This window comes from Diceros bicornis, chromosome 31, assembly GCF_020826845.1.
Source record: "Diceros bicornis minor isolate mBicDic1 chromosome 31, mDicBic1.mat.cur, whole genome shotgun sequence".
NCBI classification, from domain to species: Eukaryota; Metazoa; Chordata; class Mammalia; order Perissodactyla; family Rhinocerotidae; genus Diceros; species Diceros bicornis.
In genome coordinates this window covers 10,574,701-10,594,958 of record NC_080770.1, presented here as the reverse complement: position 1 = coordinate 10,594,958, position 20,258 = coordinate 10,574,701, and the positions used below count along the sequence as shown (strand labels likewise).

Below are 20,258 nucleotides of genomic sequence, written 5' to 3'. Positions count from 1 at the left end.
GGCTTGATTCTGCTAGATTTCTAGGAGGGTGTCACATCCTCTCTCCCCATTTCCAGCAGGAGGGCAGTAGGCAGGGCTTGGGGAGCCCTCTGTCCCCACTTGTGCCCACTGGGAGAGCAGGCTGGACCCAGTGGCCAGCTGTCCCCGACAGTGAGAGCCACAGAACCCTCTCTCTTGCCAACTTTGCCTCTCTGCTCCTTTCTAAATCCCCCGATACTGTAGAAATGGGAGAAAATACAGCTCAAGGGTTAAATTAAATTATTGGTTGTGACAAAGGTTATTCTAAGTACATCAATTCAGAGGCTAATCAAACAAACTTGAGATTAGCAGAGGAAGGCCTAACCCTTTCTCGGGAGCCCTGAACTCTGAAGCCCTGACCTCTGTCCCCAAACAGGGCCTTCCTTCCCAAGCTCTCTGCTATGCAAGGAATTCTGCATGGGGTAAAAAAAAAAAAAAAAAAAAAAGAAACTCCCTGGATTTGCTGCTTTCTGATCTGACCAAGTGGGAATGCATGGCGTGGAGGAACGCTGCTTGCCCAGGCAAGGACAGCCACGCACAGGAAAACAGACCTCAGTAAATAACGTCAGAGACCTTTCCAGAAAACCCAAGAGGCTGCCTTCCATGGTAACCATATGTAAGAACCACACCGCTGGTATGGTTGCTGGGCTGGCCCTTCACCATGAGGTAACTTGAATGAGAAAGAAGGTGTTATGGGCTGAATTGTGCCCCCCAAACTGGAGAACTCCTACCCTCCAGTATCTCAGAATGTGACTGTATTTGAAGATACGGTCTTTAAAGAAGTAATTAAGTCAAAATAAGGTCATTTGAGTGGGCCTTAATCCAATACTCCTGGTGTCCTTCTAACAGCAGGAAAGAAGGACACAGACAGTCACAACGGGATGGCCATATGGAGACACAGAGAAAAGACCATCATCTATAAGCCAAGGAGAAAGTCTTCAAGAAACCAACTGCCAACACCTTGATCTAGGACTTCTAGTCTCCAGAACCGTGAGAACATAAATTTCTGTTGTTTAGCCACCTGGTCTGTAGTACTTTGTTATGGCGGCCCAAGCAAAGTGATACAGAAGATTGTAGCTGCAGAAAACCTGCTTCCACCTATGTGGGCGTTGCCCAGAATCAGCTTTGCCTGGAGCAGTGAGCTCATCTTCACATACGATGTTCCATCACCTCTTAAAATCCAAGAATGCATCCCAAGGCTGGAAGTTACCTGCCCCCTTCCCTCTACCTTCAGAAACAAATTAAACTCAGAATAGAGATGAGAGTTATTAAGAACTGGGTGGGAGGATGGGGACATACTCAGATATAATGGTTGGCTACAACTGATTCACTAAGGAGATTTATGTTATACGATCCAGCTATTCCACTGCTGGGTACTTATCCAAAGAACATGAAAACATCAATTCGTAAAGATACATGCACCCCTGTGTTCATTGCAGCGTTATTCACAATAGCCAAGACTTGGAAGCAACCTAAGTGCCCATCAAGGGATGAATGGATAAAGAAGATGTGGTATTTATACACAATGGAATACTACTCAGCCATAAGAAAGGATGAAATCCAGCCATTTGTGACAACATGGACGGACACTGAGGGTATTATGCTAAGTGAAATAAGTCAGAGGGAGAAGCTCAAATATCATATGATCTCACTCATAAGTAGAAGATAAAAACAACAACAAACAAACACATAGAGACAGAGATTGGATTGGTGGTTACCAGAGGGGAAGGGGGGAGGGAGGAGGGCGAAAGGGATGACTAGGCACATGTGTGTGGTGATGGATTGTAATTAGTATTTGGGTGGTGAACATGATGTAATCTATGCAGAAATGGAAGCATAATGATGTACACCTGAAATTTAGACAATGTTATAAACCAATGTTACTGCAATAAAAAATAAAAATAAAAAGAAGGTTTATGTTACATCTATGGAAGCCCGTTAAATCAAATCACTGAAGAGGAAAAGAGGAGAATTAAAGAAAAGCTACTCTGCTACGTATGTGGACAGTGGTGGTGTTTTGGTACTCGGTCTACATAGCTACCTTTCCCAGAATTCCCCTCCCTATAGGGTCCTGGGTGAGGGCTGGCCACGAGAGAAACGTGTGCAAGATTTGGAAGGCGCAAGTGAGGCGCAGCCATTCTGTTATGCTCTGAAGGTCGTGTAGGGCACACGCGGGTGCAACTCATGCACACTCGCTGTTCTGCTGGCCCACCTTGTTGGGATGGGGCAGCCACTGGGCCCGCAGCTCCTCCAGCTCCTGGGCCAGGTGGGTATGGCTCTGGGGTGAGGGACTCCAGCTTGTCCCACGGGTCACCCGCATCGTGGAGATCGCAGGTGGTGACAGCAGACGTGGTTCCAATTTGTCTCTCGTCTTCCCGACTCCATGTTCATCTTCCCTCCCCAGCTGGCCCAGCTGAGACATGGGGACAACACCTTACACAGACTGCAGAATCAGGTCCCCCAGCACGGGAGCTCTGACCCCTCTGATAAACCCCTTATTCTCTGTGGCTCACGGAGGTTCTGCTTCTCTGATAGAACCACAACTGATACGACAATCAATAGAAAAAAATCTATTTTAGTAAGCTACCCAAACAGGTGAGAGTTTAAGACAAATAACCTGAATGTGTCATAAATGTTTAATTCTTTGTGGACTCACTCCCTTGTGATACCAACTTAAGCCAGCCAGCAGTGAGATCTCAGCCCATGGAGTCAACATTGTCCCTCTCACCAGACTCTGAATCTCAAAGCCAACTGGATGCTGAGCTCCCTCTCTTCACTGCTGATCCCTCTGTGAATCTCTCACACCACTCTCCTTTCCTTCCATTCCTCTTACACCACCCTGGGCTAGACCTTCAGTGCTTCATTCCTGCCTCCACACCTCCTACCCTCAGACCTGCTATCGCCCCCCAAAACCTACCCAAACCTCTGCTCTAGCAAGTCAGCCTTCAACACTCATCAAAGACTATGTCCTTCCAGATCAAGTCTAAACCCTCTGCCTAGATGTTAAGACCTTTTATAATCTGTCCCCACCCTACTGCCCCACCATCTTCCCCACTGGTCCCCAATATGTGCCCTTTTCCCAGTGAGATCAGTCTCATCTTCCCTGTTGGGGTCTGCCAGGCCCATTCCATCCCTGGGCCATCACTCAGATTTGTCCCCATGCTGTGGGACCTTTCCTTCAAGTCCCAGCTCAAGTCTCATCTTCCGAAAGCCTTCATCAAGGCCATCGGATGTAGTATTTAAGAAAGAAGACTCTGGAGCCAGCCAGTCTGGATTCAAATCCTGGCTTTGCCCTTATCAGCTCTCTATGACTTTAGGCAAATCACATTATCTTTCTGTGCCTCAGATTCCTATAACTGCACCTACCTCATAGGGTTATTCTGAGGACTTAGGGAGTTAAATCACATAAAGCATTTGTATCACTCCTGATACATAGCAAGTGCTTGATAGGGGTTAGTTCTTATTTTATTTTTATTTTTATTATTACCTGACCATTCCAACCCTCTCCAATATTCTTTTACCCCCAATTTCTACACCTGGTATAGTAGAGACCACATCACTCAAGCACTTAATCATAGTCCATCCTGTACTGTTTGCTGTGATTTCACGTGCAATAAAGAGGAGCAAGAACATTTTATCTGTAATCGGAACATCAATAAACAATAGCTTACTCATGAACATAAAATATGCCTCATTCTTAACGTGCAGAATAAGCAGGAGAACTCGCCCTGCTTCTTGCTGGCAGCATTTAACCCCTAAGAGACCTCGCGGGAAAAAGATGCGGACAAACTGTCAGGAACATGAAGACATGAAAATGCCCACAAGGGGCCAACCTGGTGGCATAGTGGTTAAGTTCACATGCTCCGCTTCGGTGGCCCAGGAATCATGGGTTTGGGTGCCAGGCATGGACCTACACACGCCTCATCACAGCGTCCCGTGTGCAAAATGGAGGGAGATGGGCACAGATGTTAGCTCAGGGACAATCTTCCTCAAGCAAAAAGAGGAGGATTGGCAATAGATGTTAGCTCAGGGCCAATCTTGCTCACCAAAAAAAAAAAAAGAAGAAGAAGAAAATGCTCACAAAATGGTGCTGAGACTCATCCTCCTGGTGCATTTGAAAACCAAAAAGATGACATTTTGAAAGACATGGTTTTCACATCAAGAAGAGCTTCCTGGAGGGTGGCCTGATCAGAGGCAGGGACCTTGGCCATCAGCTGCTCCTCCTGAAACTGCACAGCACCCAAGTTACAGGAGACCCCAAAGGTCCAGGGCCCAAGGGGCCACTAGATGGCGATAGTACCTGGGTGGGGTGGGTCTCTGATGCTGCGCAGGCTCCCGGCACTCCCCCCCATGGGCTGTCTGGTTTACCACCCAGACCGCTGAAGGCTCATGAGTTAGTTTGCAGTTCAAGACAATACGGAAGTCTGTGACACTCAACTTTTTTGGGTCTCTGTTTCTTCAGCTTTAAAACAAAGGGATTGGTGGAACCGGAGGGCAGCTAACAAACTACCCAGTTCTGGAATTGTACCGCATAGGGAATATCGCCCATAATATTGTCATATCTTTGCATGGTGACAGATGGTAACTGGACTTATCATGGTGATCATTTCGTAATGTATATAGATACTGAATCTCTATGATGTACACCCGAAACTAACAGGATATTGTATGTCAGTTATACTTCAATAAAAAAGAAGAAGAGCAGTGAGAGCCAACAGACCTTTGCAAGCACTTGAGCTTTGCCCCGAGTGAGCTAGGAAGCAACGGAAGGTCATGAGTGAGGAACGACATTAATTGACTAATGTTTTAAAAGAGTCGAACCTGTTGCTATGCTAAGAAGAGACGAGAGGGTGACAGAGGCAGAAGCAGGGAGACCAGTTAGGAAACAACTGCCATCATCCAGACGAGAGATGTGGTGGCCGAGATCAGGGCAGTAACAGTAGAGATGGGGAGAAGTGACTAGATTCTGGATACAGAAGATGGAGCTGAGGGGAACTGCTAAGGGTCTAACCAGCAGATGTAAAACAATTAGAGGAGTCCAGGATGGCACCAAAGTTTGAGCCTAAAAAACCTGCAGGCAGAGTTGACATTTATGGAGATAAAGTCTGTGGGAGGTACTAAGGTGGGGGTGGGGAGAAGGGAGGTAAAGAGAGAATTTTCCCGTCAGGTGTTCAAGCTCTGTTCTTGATTTATAAAGTCGACCTTGTATAACAGATGGAGCATATGATTCAGCAATTCCACTATTAAATATATACCAAAAAAAATTGAAAGTAGGGACTCATACAAATATTTGTACACTCATGTTCATAGCAGCATTATTCACAATAGCCAAAAGGTAGAACAAACCCAACCCAAATGTCCATCGATGGATGAATGGATAAACAAAATGTGGTATACACATACAATGGAATATTATTCAGCCTGAAAAAGGAAGGAAATTCTCACATGCTACAATATGGATGAACCTTGAAGACATTATGCTAAGTGAAGTAAGCCAGACACCGAAGGACAAATATTGTATAATTCCACTGATATGAGGGACCAAAAGTAGTTAAATTCATAGATACAGAAAATATAATTGTGGTTGCCAGGGAATGGAGGGAGGGGGGAAGGAGAAGTTATTGTCTGATGGGTACAGAGTTTCTGTTTGGGAAGATGAAAATGTTCTGGAGATAGATAGTGGGTGATGGTTGCGCAACAACGTGAATGTACTTAATGCCACTGAACTGTTCACCTAAAAATGGCTAAAATGGTAAACTTTATGTTATGCACATTTAAAAATTTTTTTTAAATAAATAGTGATCCCACAGGTTAGTCCTGTGGCAAGGGCTCTATAAGGCTTTAGAGACTTATACATACAAACTCCAATGAAAAATTACTCTAAAGTTTTCCCATGGTTAGCTGCGGGTGCAGGAGTATCTGCATCCATTCCACCAACAGCGCTTCAGAATAGGGACAGGGAGGTCATGAGGGTGGGCAGGGGTGACATAGAAGCCTATTCAAGGCAGAAAGAACAATATGAAAGAAGATAGGACTGGAATAAGATGGTCAGAGAAGCAAAGTGAGCAAAGCGGATTGAAACAACAGGGACATTGTGGACCACAAATGGTGGGAGATCTGATGACAGCTTTGGTGACCAAGAGACAGTCATCGTGGTTAACCGTCCCGTGTAAGGCTGATGCAGGGGCATAATTACCACAGCTCACATTTATGGAGCATTTTCTGTGTGTCTGAGCGCTGTACGCGGACCGCCTGGCTCAATCCTCACAACCCCCACGTGAGAGAAGTCCTCTAATCATCCTAATTTCACAAATGAGGAAACTAGAACTTGCCCGAGGTCAGAGGAGCAGAAATAGCATTTAAACCCAGGCAGTCCAGCTCCAGAGCAGGGCTCTTAACCACTAGGCTACACAGCTCACCATGCCACACAGCGTGACATTGGACACTGTGACTTTATGGGTTGACATCCATAGATTCATTTTACAGCATTTCACCCTCCAAAACCCGCTTGAGCCTTCAGGACATCGTGTGACCAGGGAGATGTTTTTATTCAAAAGCCCCGCTGGTCTGAACTTCACAGCCTTATCTCAAAGTCCAGCAGTGGGTCGCTGATCAGACCTATCGATCTTCCACTTATTGACCAAAATGACTCTTTATGACAACAGCTGACAGCAGTGTGGCCATGAGAAAGCCAACACAAGTTCTGTTTCTGTTCAAACTTGTTTTTAACAATTAAGGGAAATGGCAGAATTCTCTTGAGAAGTTGACTTAGAGAAAGCTGGAAGCTAATGGCAGAGGCAGGAAAGTTCATTTCTGGCACTCTCATGAAGTAATGTTTACACGACACTCTGCTTTAGAGTCCATAAAAGTGAGGGACATGCAAGCTAGTGTCTAAAGGAACATCCATGACCAGGAAAAAGCCCGTGACATGGTCTGTTGATGAGACCCCAACAAAGATAACCGTACTCTTTCACCTATAGTTTAAACCAAGGCACGTGAAGGTGAAAAGCCACAGCAAGTGCCTCTAAGCTCTGCACACTTTGCCTGAATCCCTGTTCCTGGCAGCTTTAATTCTGCCTCCTTCACTGCTGTCTCTCAATAAGTGCTCATTGAATGAATAGATATTATACATACAGTGTATAACAAGTCCTCTGAGAACAGGAGTCAAATCCCAGTCGCCTTTAATCTTAATAAATGTCGATGAAATCCATCACACAAGAAAAAAGTGCTGCATTGGGAAGGCAAACACTGCGGAAGCTAGAATCTGCTCCCAAAAGGGCAAGAGAGAAAGATCCAGCCATGTGAGTGCTGGGAAGGCAGCCAGAAGCTCTCACCATCATCTCTCTATTTTACATGCCAGGAATACTGTGCTGGGGACCTTCCTGGGTCTCCACTCAACGTGAAGTCTTGTAGAAGCCCAGTACTGTGGGATCTGAAACAGGGATAACCAGGCACCATGGGAGAGCACAGAGAAGGGGCACTGAGCCCAGACTTGGAGGCTCAAGTAGGCCTGGGGTGGTGACTCAAAGGCCCAGAAAAACAGGGGACAGAAGGCGTGTGGAAGGGCATTATGAAGACAGAAGCAGGGACCAGCATCACGAATTTGGGCACCTGCCAGCACTTTCATATGGCTGGAATGAAATGTCCACATGGGAAGCTGTGGGTGCTGAGACAGAAGCTGGGTCACGGCGGCCTGTGCGCTAAGCCAAGGATGTGAACTTCACCCCGAAAGCTAAGAGGAGCCCCTGAAGAATTTTAAGCAGGACAGTACCATGACCTGATTTTTATTTTAGACTGGCCTCTACTTAAAGCTCACTCCATCAGCGGAGGAAAGATCTAAGACAGGCAGACCAGTTAGAGGCGATTGCAGTAAATAATGAAACCTAAGATGTCAGAGATGTTGAGGAGGTGGGTGACTGGTGTGGCGAACAGATGGTTAGCAGAGCTGATCAGAGGCAGAGAAAACAAGAGGCAGGTTGAGTTGGCAGGGAGAGGGGAGGTGGAGGTGAGCCCAGTGCTGGGGATCCCAGACACGCAGGCCTGGAGCTCAGAAGAGAGGGCTGGCTGGAGAGCAGGCTGGAGAATCAGCGGGCCCCAAGAGGTTGCCCAGAGAGCATCGAGAATGAGAAAAATAAAGACCCCAGCACAGGTCTTTGGGAAATTCTGCCATCTGTGAGCTTGTGGGAAGAGAGGAGCCCAGAAAAGGTCTGGGAAGGGAGGGCAAAGTCATCCACACCATGCAGACGTCAAGACAAAAGAGATGTCACTAAGCTGAGGGAGGAGACGGCTTCCAGAAGGGAGAGGGTACAGCACCGAGTGTCCAGAGACCGCACTGGGCAGAATAAAAGATAAATAAGAACAATTTTGGGTGGAGATGGGGGAAGCCTGGTGGCAGAAAGCGGGGCGCTGGAGTGAGTGGAAAATGAGGAAGAGGCCACCCTTTCAAGCAGGTTGGTTTTATAGGGACAACACCACAGCCACAAGGGGGAGGGGTTGAGGGAGGGTTTCTTTAAAGGGGGTGGGGCATGTGCATATTTATTTGCCCAAAGGAGATACCAAGATAGAGATGGGTTGCTGGGGAGAGGCGGGGTGACTGATGGAGGTGAGGGAACGGGGATGCACAGAACCCCTGGAGGGATTAGCCCCAGGAGTCAAGACACCACATGGTGCTGGGATGGAGGAGGTGGGGAGTTGGGGGTCCACAGGGCAGAGGGAGAGGAAGCTGATAGCTCCAACTCCCCAGTGACAGGGCAGTCACTCCGCTCCAGCCGAAGACGTCAACATTTCCAAAAAGCCATATATTCCCTATTTTCTGTGAAATCTCTTGATTTTTAAATGTTTGCAACTACCTCAAAAAAAGTTTTAATTGTTGTGCAGGCCCGAAACATGGCTCTGGCTCAGACTGAGCCAACGACTCCCCCCAGCGAGCTCCCCAGGCTCCAGGATCTCCACACCCACAGCTGCTTCTTCCTCTCTTCTCACCCTTCACGTGGGCGTCTCCCCTCTGCGAGGCCTGAGAAAGAATTTCCTTTAGAGGATCGAAAATACTTTTTCCCAAACTCTAGTAGATCTTCAATTAGACGTAAATACTAACGCTTGAATTCTGTCTGCTCTCTGCCCCACCCTGTACTCTGACACTGTCCTATAAGCATGTAAATGTTCCACAAAACGCCCTCCAGACAAAGAAACACTTGAGAAGCCTTCTGAAGGAGTCAATAATTCTTCTGTAGTAAGTGCATTTTCTACAAGCTTTTCAAAGAGCTGAAAGGAGAGAAGGAGAACTTGAGCTTCTAGGCCCTGGAGAGGGAGAGGCGGGGCCCCTGGTGTCCTGAGCCAGCTCTTTCTAGAGTGTGACTTCCATGGCCCAGGAAGGCACGGTCACCTGCGGATGCTCCCGGGAGCCTTATCTCTCGATGGAGGGTATCATTACTACAATTAAGGTTATCATTCTTTCAGTCCCCACCACCTTCTCTCACCTGCGTATGAGGTGCAGCCTGAAACTGCCCGGGCTTGGTGGTGGCTTCCACAGGTTTATTCTGGTGTTTGCATTCCAGTGCTGATGGCTGTGGTGTGGTCTAACAACAAGGACAAGGATTACTGCTGGGTCACTCATCAAACCATCCAATCAATTAACATTTCTCAAATGCCTACTGTGGGTATATAGAAAAACCAAAGGCCCCACCTTTACCCCCCCACACACATCGCACCCAGCCCACTCCACCCTCGCTTGGAAGTTCTGCCCGTGGAAGAGATAACAGAGTCTTAAGAAAGGAGCTGGTATACGCTGAAAGAATCCTTCTGTGAAAGTCCAGGGAACCTCATACAAAGGGGAAAATGCCATCTCAGGTTCATCAGTTCAGCAGATCCAGTCCCTATCCTCAAGGATTTTGCAGTAGCAGAAGAAAGGAGATAAGGCGCAATTTAACACTGAGGAACAAGGTGCTGTCAAGTTAAGAAGGTGTAGAAAGGAGGGTTGTGAGTCACTGTCCACGGAGCATCTTCTCTCTGCTCAGCACTAAGCTGGATGTCATGGGGCAGGAGTTCCAATGGGTAGATTGAACTCCACTAGGAGTCCCTGAAGCCTTATGTGGTAGATCGCCAATCCAGGGGTCACCAGCATCTCGGAATAGGGGGCCCATCAAGAAGGAAAGCCCACCTGTGCACAAGATTCCCTGGCCAATGCCAGGATTCTGTCTGCCAGCAACATGGAAACCATGGTTGTTATCAATACCTACAATGGGCTGTTCTTTTCATGTGCTTGGTCAAGTTGACCATCATCCCAAGAAATTACTCTTCCTCAGGAGAAAGTAACTTGGAAGTTGATGAATGGAATGAGTCTAGATCTTCACTTTCAAACTGGTGAATTTTCTTATTCAGGCTTCCTTCTTACAGATGATCTATCTTCCCTGTCCTGAGCTTTCAGAGGGATGGTGGGGCCACTTAATTTTTCCTCACCATAAGTAATAATCAAATCCCTCATTAGATTTTCCCTAGGGCTGGGACCATGGATTATTTGTCTTTGTATCCTAGCACAGTGTCCCAGGCATTCTGGAAATGTTTGTAGCTTGAATAGATGACTGACGAGGAAAGGAAGGAAGGAGGGAAGGGAGGGAGGGAGGGAGGGAGGGAAGGAGGGAGGGAGGATGGAAGGAAGGAAGAAATACTTTTTTCAACTGAATGATCTTCATTTCTTTAACAACCAATGCCGTGAAAACTTTCAAGGCTCTTAAAAACTGCACATAGATTAACCCCATCCCACTGATTCTTCTCAGTCCACAAATTTTCAAAAATCCTAATAGATTAATCAGGTGTGAATTATTTTACAGAAACAATCTTGCTCTTCCAGAAAGGCTTTGGTTGAGTAATTAAGCATTCAATGACTCTTTCTTCTATTTTAATTTGTTCAATTTTCAATGATACAATGAAACTCAGCATAAGTCAAAAAAACCACAGAAGAAAGGAATGTTTTTTTCTTTCAGAAAGGACTGAATAATAATGGCAAACACGTTAGCACTTACCATGTGCCAAACGCTGTTTAAACTTGTGTGTTAACTCCTTATAGCAACTCCGGAGATGGTTGCTACTATTACTTCGTTTTACACAAGAGAAAACTGAGGCACAGAGAGCTTAAGTAACTTGCCCAAGATCACACAGCTAAGAAGTGGAAGAGCTGGGATTTGAACCCAGGCCTTCCAGTTTATGAACCCACACTCAAAACTGTTAAACCATCCACTCATGTTTTGCAGCATATATCAGAAAATGTGAGAGAAAAAAAAAAGTCCAAGGCAAAGTCACCGGAATATCCAAAATAAGAAGTTATCCAAAAGAAAGTATGATTCTTAGCTAAATATGTAGATTGCCTTGCAGTATCTTGTTGGTATAACTTGTGGCCAAAACTAGAGTGCCTTAGAAATCCCAGAGTAATATTACCAAAACCAGAAAAGCAAAGATTCTGTAGTAGCTAGACTGAATAAAGGGGTAGGACATGAATTTGGTTTTCAATTCACTTTAGAAAATGAAACAATCAAATCAACAAGCAAATGGTTTTCTGATACAAATATGAAATTAATCTGCTACAAATACAAAATTAATCTGAAACCACCAAAACAAGTCACACTGCCTTAAAATCCTATGCTCCCTCTAAAAAAGTAATCCTTAGGAGGAGGCCATTATTAAATCCAGCCATACTGGGTGGTGATTCCAATTCAATCACCAGAGATTAATATTAAGGCACTAAGGCGCTGGTCCAGTGGCGTAGTGGTTAAGTTCACACGCCCACTTTGGCGGCCCAGGTTTGCAGGTTCAGATCCCGGGCACGGACCCACACACTGCTTATCAAGCCATGCTGTGGCAGCGTCCCGTATACAAAATAGAGTAAGACTGGCACAGATGTTAGCTCAGCAACAATCTTCCTCAAGCAAAAAGAGGAAGACTGGCAACAGATGTTAGCTCAGGGCCAATCTTCCTCACCAAAAAAAATATATATATATTAAGGCACTAAATGATTCTAAGCTATATCTTGTTAGTAACAGAGAACCATGCCTAGAGACAACTTTCAGGGAGAAAAATCCTTTCACAACCACCATTTTGATGTTAGCCTGAATACAGAGGTTGAGAAAAATGGAAGAACACATGACCTCGACGTGGGTGTGGGGAAGGGAACTAGCCATAAAATTAAACAGTGTAAAATTTTAAATGCTCTTCAAGCTTTTCCTTTTAAAATGTACTTCTCTCTGGAAAACATTGTACTAGGTGATATGTGAGCTTAGAAAAGATTAAGGAAGGACACAGCCCAGGGTATGGCTTCTGATGTACCAGAAGATGGGCCTGATATCATCAAAGCCAAGCAAAGGACGGAACCAACAACTTCTGCTGACGTGTTCTGAGCTGATCAAAGAAGAAACCCAGAGGCCGGAGAGCAGAGAATGCACTGCTGCATCGGATTGGACAACTTGGCATCGTCATTCCAGGACACGGCCACTGTGTGGCAGGAAAGGACGTGGAGGAAGGGCAGACTGTGGCACCAAAGAAGTTGGAGCCACTCCAGAGAAGCGAGGACAAGCAGGGGAAAAGAGAGGTCATTCTCTTGCTGTCCTCCAAGACCCCAGACTCTAGCGTTTTACATCTAAAGATCACAGTAAAATATGTGGAGAAAATTGATACATAACTACTACTATTCAAAAGGGTAGAGACCTGATTACTTATTCATTCCATGTAAAATAGTTACTAAATAACAGAACACATAACAGTTAAATAGCATTATTACTATACATGTGATTATGTTACTAATACGAATCACAATTTCCTGGCCAAGAAGATAGAACTGAAATTTGTATTCTAACAATGAGATGATGTTTTCTGACCAACAGACTGGTGAAAAATAAAGGAGATCAACAAAAACCAATAAGGGTATGGAGAAAGCAGAGGCTTTCACGCCCAAATGTGGGAATATATATGGATACAGCCTCTTGGGAGGGCGATTTGGACTAGCTATTAAAATGTTAAGTGCATGTGCTCCTTCACCCAGCAAGTCCACCTGTAGGTATCCCAGTGAAATACTTGTACATGTGCTCAAAGTGGTTGTGCAAGGATGTTCGCAGACACTGGAAATGACTCAAAGGTCTGTCGGTAGAGGAATCATTAGACAAACGACACTTCATCTATGCTATGCGATATTTCACAACAGTGAAAAAGAATGAAGTGGATCTGTAGTTACCTACACAGACCATCTCCAAAACATATTATTAAGTGGAAAAAAGCAAATTGCAAAACAATACGGTGTGATCTTACTTATGGTTTCTTTTAACCTGCCAAGCTACAGTCTGTGTTCACATACAGATATGTCCAAATGCATAGAGCAAAGTCTGCAGGACGTATGCCAAGATGGTAGCTGTGGTTAGCACTAAGGAGGAGCGTGCAACTGGGTTTGGGACAAGGAGACCTTCCCTTATTGTTTGAATTTTTTATAAACATGAATTTCTGTGTGGTATAATTAAAATTAAATCTTTGGAAATGTGAGTTTTAAAAACATCTACCTGCCCAAAAGAGTGTTCAGCAGGGTTGAAAGTATTTTACTAGCTGTGATTACTTCAACCAGAGGAGGTGCATTCAATATTTATTTAGCTAAATATTTATTTAGCACCTACTAGGGGCCAGGCACTGTTCTAGACTCTGAGGATAGATTAAAAATCCCTGCCTTCTTAGAGTTTACATTCCAGTGGAGTTTACGGCATCACCTCCTTTGGGATGGAAGGCTCCAGGAGAGAGGTATGAGGAGATAAAATATACCCCAAGGCAGGGGCATGACAGAGATGGGCTCTGGTCATGCCTTCTAAGCCAGGGAAAGAAGAAAAGGCAGAAATAGTTTAAGGCTTTAGTGCAGCCCACAGCATCTAGCTGGCCCCTCACTAAACACTCTCCGTGTCTGCTCCAACCAGCTGTGCAAGTTTGGATGCCTGCAGCGGGGCAGCTCTTGTGCCACACCCCAGGCCTCACGGAGGGATTGAGAACCAAGCGGAAGGGGGAAAGGGTGCAGCCAAACTCTGGTCTGCCTTAGGAGCTCCTGGCTCCTTGGGGCTACCAATTGAGAGTTCCTTTCCTGCATGGGGCCACTTAGAAGGATGATGGCTGAGAGCAAACAGGAAGGACAGAAGGACAGACAGTAAGAAGAGGAAAGTGAGTGAATGGAAGGAAGTGGGAGGAGAGGGGAAAGGAGCCTGTGTAGGAGCTGACAGTGATCCACTCTGGCCAAAAAGGGGAGAACAGCTCCCTTCATGTACCATCTGGCACCAGAGCAAGGCCGGCAGCCCTTACTGTGCTGGGCAGCCATGCGAGAGCCCGCTGGTCCTCCACGTCCTCCCTTCCCCTTCCTCGGCTCCTCTGTCCCCCACACTGGGCCACCTGGCTTCCAGCTCTGCTTCTTGTCTAAGCTGAACAGAAGAGGGAACAGGGCAGGTGAAGAGACTGAAGGGGACCTAACACGAAAAAGTGGAACTGAGACTAAACTTACCGCGGTGATCATTTCCCAGTATATACATATGTCAACTCATTATGTGGTACACCAACAACGAATACAATATTCTATGCCAATTATATTTCAATAAAACCGGAAAAAGAAAAAGAGAAACTGAGTTTGGGGCTCACCCAAGAGATGAAACACACCATTTAAGGTGACAAGGTTAAGGGAATCCTGTATCACAGACCAATCTGCATTTACAGAAGGACGGCACAGAGAGGGCCCATGGAAGCAAAGGAATGACTCACTAATAGTGAAACTGCAGACATCCTTGACAAGCCAGTAGAGGAAAGATTTCAGGCTAGGGCAGCCTTTCCTGAGGCCCTCAAATCACACCTTATAGGCAACGGGCTGCCCTACTGAGCCAGGCCCAGCCAGCTTCCCTGCTATGCCCGTTCACACGGGTGCTAGAAGGCTGAGGTAATCTGATTGGCCTGGAGATTCACGTCTGCTAGGGAAGCCTGGCTTTGTTAACAATCAGGCTCAAGTTGGAACCTGTTCCTCCCACACCTACGTGCTGTCTCTCAGAGAGTCCCTGATGAGACACACAGGGCGTGGTCAGCAGCTTTGCATTGCTCCAATGATTAATAAAATCCAGTGGGCTTTCAACTACCAAGCCCGGTTGACCATACGGGATATCAAGCTAAAGAACCACCCACTTCATTTCTTTTCCACTTTGAACTAAGAGAATCAACTGGGAGTTTGATGAACTGAGAGAATCAACTGACACCCCACTTCACGTAGTAAATAATCCTTTCATCTCGCCGACCTCAGGAGCTTGCTCTCTGTGGACAAGGAACCAGCACAAGCCACCTGGGTCAGCGGTCATTTGAACAAGTCCGCATTGGGCTGGGAATGGTGTTTCTTTCTTGACGATGGGATGTGGGTATTGCTCAAACGCACTGCATCACATTAAAACACACAATTCCATACCCACTTCCCCAGGAGATTTCTGATCTCAGTGCCTCAAAATCTACTTTCTAGGGGCCAGCCCCGTGGCATAGCGGTTAAGTGCGTGCACTCCGCTGCTGGCGGCCCAGATTCGGATCCCGGGGTGCGCACCAACGCCCCGCTCATCAAGCCATGCTGTGGCGGCGTCCCATATAAAGTGGAGGAAGATGGGCACGGATGTTAACCCAGGGCCAGTCTTCCTCAGCAAAAAGAGGAGGATTGGCATGGATGTTAGCTCAGGGCTGATCTTCCTCACACACACACACACAAAGAAAAATCTACTTTCTAGGAGGACTTTGCCCAAACTTGGGAAAGATAAACACATCTACCAAACCCCAGCCTTGATGTCCTGGAAGGAGGCTTAGAAACGCTCTGAAAAGCATAGAATCGAGTGCTGTATGCTCGGACACCACAAATGCTCTCCTACGCTCACATGTCAGGATTTCACAGCCAAGTGCTGCCCAGCAAAATACACAAGGGCTTTGTCTCATTCTGCAACCGTCTGCGCTGGCAAGGGGGCCACTGTTGCTGTGTCTGTCCAGCTCAAAAAGGAGAACAGCGGGGGACGGGGGTGCGGGCAGTTAGCTGCAACAAAGAGAAGGCCAGCCCCACCTTGCTTCAGGTGGAAAACACAACTCTCCACATCCTGGCTGGGGTTTCTAGCCAAAAATTTCACTAGGAAGGGAGGGAGGGAGAAGAAGGGAGAATAAATGAAGATGCTTTCTTTGCACCACCTTCTTAATAAAACAAAGCCTGCCAGGGCACTCAGAATTTCATCAGAAAGATGTATTTTTATTTATTTATTTATTTATTTATTTATTTATTTATTTATTTATTTATTTATTTATTTTGGTGAGGAAGATCAGCCCTAAGTAACATCCAATGCCAATCCTCGTCTTTTTGCTGAGGAAAATTGGCCCTGAGCTAATATCCGTGCCGGTCTTCCTCCACTTTATGTGGGATGCCACCACAGCATGGCTGCACAAGCGGTGCGTCAGTGCGTGCCCGGGATCCGAACAAGCAAACCACGGGCCCCCACAGCGGAATGCACCCACTTAACCGCTTGCGCCACTTGGCCGGCCCCAAATGCATTTTTTTAAATTAATAAAAACAAAAATAATCTATCAGGAACAGAATCATCAAAAGTCACACTTCCCAGATTTAAGCAATGAGTGACATTTCAGATGCCAGCCACTGGTTTTGGACCCAGCTGATCAGATCTGGGGACCCCACTCCTCCTCCATGCCCCAGCTTTCTTCCTCTCTTCCTTCCTCCACTTCAATTCTTGGCCATCATATCTCTGCTGCAATTCTGGTGGGGGGCATCTCGAACCCACTCCTGTCCCACCTTCTTCTCCCACCAAACCCCTGCAGGTCTCTTCCCCACTCAGCACGCCCTCTGCGGCCACCACCTTTCTTGGACTTCAGCTCCTCACCTTCTGAGTCACCAAGCTTTTGCTTTACCTCCTTTTCACCCCAACAAGGCAGTCCTGCCTGCCAGAAACATGTGGATTTTGAAGAGTTTGCTGACTGACAGGCTGCACACTTTCCATCCCTTGCTGAAATTAAATCAGACTCATCAACAACTAAAGGAGAGCAGCTGATATGCAAAACTTTAGCCATGACTTATTCCGGAACCAGTTCTGGTGTTTGGTTGGTTGGTTTGGTTTGGAATTGTCCATATGTTTTTACCCCACGTAGAGGCTAACGCCTCTTGGCAATCAGGAAAATACACAGTAATGGACAGAAGGAAAACTGGAGCATGTGTTGCTGAGGGGAAGTGTGTCAAGTGATAAGACAGTGATAGGAGGGCGTATTGAGTTTGTGTCGTGTGCCGTGTGCCCTGTGCCTGGCACTGTGCTGCCGATATGATGGTGAACAAGCAGACTGCATCCCCCCTCGCAGAGCTGACAGTCTGATCCAGGAGGCAGACAGCCAGGCAACTGATCACAGATAATTTAATGTGAACAGTGCTGAGAACAGGAAAGTACAGAGCAACTGGAAAGCCCGAGCGCTGGCAAGAGCAGGGTATGTTAAGAGTGCTAGAAAGAGCTGAGTGTGGCTGGAGAGGCCAGTCTGAGGCTGCAGGAGTTGACAATGGCCGGAGTCAAAAGCAGGGGAGTGCTCAGGAGACTGGAGGGGCGAGCACTCCTGGGGCGTTGGCTGGAACACGGAAAGGCTGAGACATACAGTGCTCAGAGCTACCTCCAAGACCTTTTCTGCCCTGCGTGAGCCTAGATGCGGTTCAAGCTGTCTCAGTAAAGCATTCCTATCCAACTTTCCACCCTCTTGTTTAGTGAGAGTTAACCAAACGCCCACGAATACAGAGCAACCCAGAGTCGGAGCAGAGTCGGCAGGAGGCTCGTTCCACTCCCCATGTTTTTTCCTGTCCTTATTTCTGACATCAGAAAAGCACTATCAAAGGTTCTCCATGATTATGTAACAAGAACGTGGCCAGCAAGCTTCAACCGACACACAGGATCCAACCATTTCCCTTTAGAAATCCTTAAACACCAAAGGTGAGTGTTTGCACAACTTGCTGTGCGGGCTTTTTAACCGTGGGTTGCTGGCAAGCTCTGGAATCACCTTCCAGCAGCAAGAATCTTATTAATCCAAGGTATTTATTTCCTTTTGGTAAACAATAATGTGTAATTTCCCATTCTGAGGGACAGTAATTACTTCAAACAAAGGGCAGTCACCAAAAACAGCATTTACAGGGAGTGGTTTTCCTCCATATGAGGACTCTAGCTCAGTTAAAAAAAATTATAATTTTGTTAAAAAGCCCTTGGCTAAAAGCATTAATTTGTTTCTCAGATATCATTCAAGAGACAATTAATTTTTGGAAAAACAAGGTGTTCAAACAGAGAGAGGAGAGCAAAAATCCACCCCTCCCCACCAGGCACCCTGGACCACCAGCTCTAATCCCAGCTACGCATGGTGCTGAGTGTGCCCACCTGGCTCCTCTCTCCCACAGCTAAATTCCTAGAATTTATTTTCTAGGAATTTAGACAATCCACACCGGCTGCCTCCACTCTCTCACTTGACCTCCCTAATCTGCCTGAAGGGCCCACTTGAAATTCAAGTTGTGAGCCGGACTTGGACTCTTACAAGTAGAAACTGCCCTGTCATTCTTCTCTCCTGCCTGCTCACATTGCAGCCCTCCCCACTGCCTGGCCATTGGACACAGGGGATGGAGGCCGGATGGGCACTGGCTGGAAAGGCCAGAGTTGTCAAAAGCCTTTCCCCTCACCTGCGCGGGAGTGGGGACCTTAAGGCAGGCAGGGGTCGGTGCCCCTGCTACAGACCAGGGTTCTGCAGCTCAGCATCCGGGGCTGTGTCAGGCCCCCAGAGGGGAAAGCCAGGCGGGCACCCACCCCCGCTGTTTGCGAGGCTTTGCTAAAAGGCTCTCCTGTCCCAAAATACGCGAGCTGCCTGCCCACGGGCCTGAAATAACCACCATGAGAGACCCATCCTGCAGGGCCCAAAAGCTCTCTTTTTAAATGTCAATATCCCAAAGTATCAACGTATAAGGCGCTGGCACTCTCCAGCACAGCAGTTCCTCAGAGTACAAAGCTGTCGATTGAGGCAAGTCGGGACTAAGGGAAAAGCATGCGTCCCTCCACCGTTTGGCGCTTAGGTACCTCCCAGAGTATGGGGGCTAACTCCCGCGGCCACGCAGTAGGAGGTATGAACCTGGCCTCCAGCAACCTCCCCACGGCCCCCCAGGGTCTTCCTTCCCGGCTTTGCGCGGAGCTGAGCTCGGCGCCCGGCCCCCAGCCCCACCCGGCAGCCGCAAGGGACGTGCCTCGCAGCAGCCTTTGGGTGGATAAAAATCTGCCTGGCAACAGGTCACGAGACCCGGATGCGGCCTAGCGATTGGTAGTCCGGCCGAACGGGGCGGGGCGTGGCGGCAGATGCTCCCTGGAGAGTGTCCTCCTCTCCGGAGCCCTGTTGCTTCTCTCCCTCCTACTCCTCCGGCACTGGGGGTCTCTGTGGGAGCCTCTCTTACTCCCTGGACGCTGGCGGCCCCAGGGTTACAGTATGGGGGGCTTAAGAGAGTCATCTGTTTTCTGGCTGGAGCGGGGAACTTGTGCAAGCGCGCTCCTTTACTTAGGTTGTACGTTCATTTGGGGCGCAGGAGGGACTTATTTAGATGGGGAACGGTGCTAAAGTCCCCCTAAATCCCTTTACACTGTCCCTGCTCCCTGGGGGTCCTCTCTTCTTTCCTTCTCTCTCCACGCCCTTGCACTTTCCCGGCCGCTCTTACCCAAACCTCCCCCTTCCCTCTCTCCTCTTACCAGGGCTTTGCTCCTCCCCTGCTGCCTTCTCCGTCCCGGCCCCTGGCCACGCCGCCTCCGTCTCTGCCCCATCCGGGGCTCGCTCTTCTGTTTTCCCCCTAGATTTCTATTTGCTTCCTTCTTCCCTCGCGCCCGCATAATTTTCAGGAATGGAGAGCCAGTTGTCAGAGCTCGTGGAGGCTCCTTTCCCTTGAGCGGGGCACCAGGGTGGGTGGGTGGGTGGGCTTGCTCCGTCCCACCCAGGAGGCGGGGTGGTCCTCCTGCTCCCACTGCTGAGTGTTAGCACGTTCTCAAGGCGGCTCCAGTCGGCCTCCGCCCTGGAGCCAAGCAGGGCCAGCAGGCAAAAGCATAGGAGGGGGGACTCTGTCCACAGCTGGGAACAACTCAGTTCTGCCCAAAACATCTCTCTGGAGCCCTATCACATTCGCAGGCCCTCCCTGAGAGAAGGGGCTCATCCCCACAGGACCCCGGCTGGCC

General features: G+C 47.6%; 1 long non-coding RNA gene across 1 annotated transcript in view; it reads right to left on the bottom strand.

Moving 5' to 3' along the window:
- LOC131394959 (uncharacterized) overlaps positions 1–19,971 on the bottom strand; it is a 50,626-nt gene extending 30,655 nt beyond the window's left edge. The window contains exons 1-2 of the long non-coding RNA XR_009216252.1: positions 19,782–19,971; positions 9,495–9,593 (exon numbers count right to left, since the gene is read on the bottom strand). This is a non-coding gene — a long non-coding RNA (uncharacterized LOC131394959). The remainder of the gene's footprint in view (positions 1–9,494; positions 9,594–19,781) is intronic.
- Between the last annotated feature and the right edge of the window lie 287 nt (positions 19,972–20,258).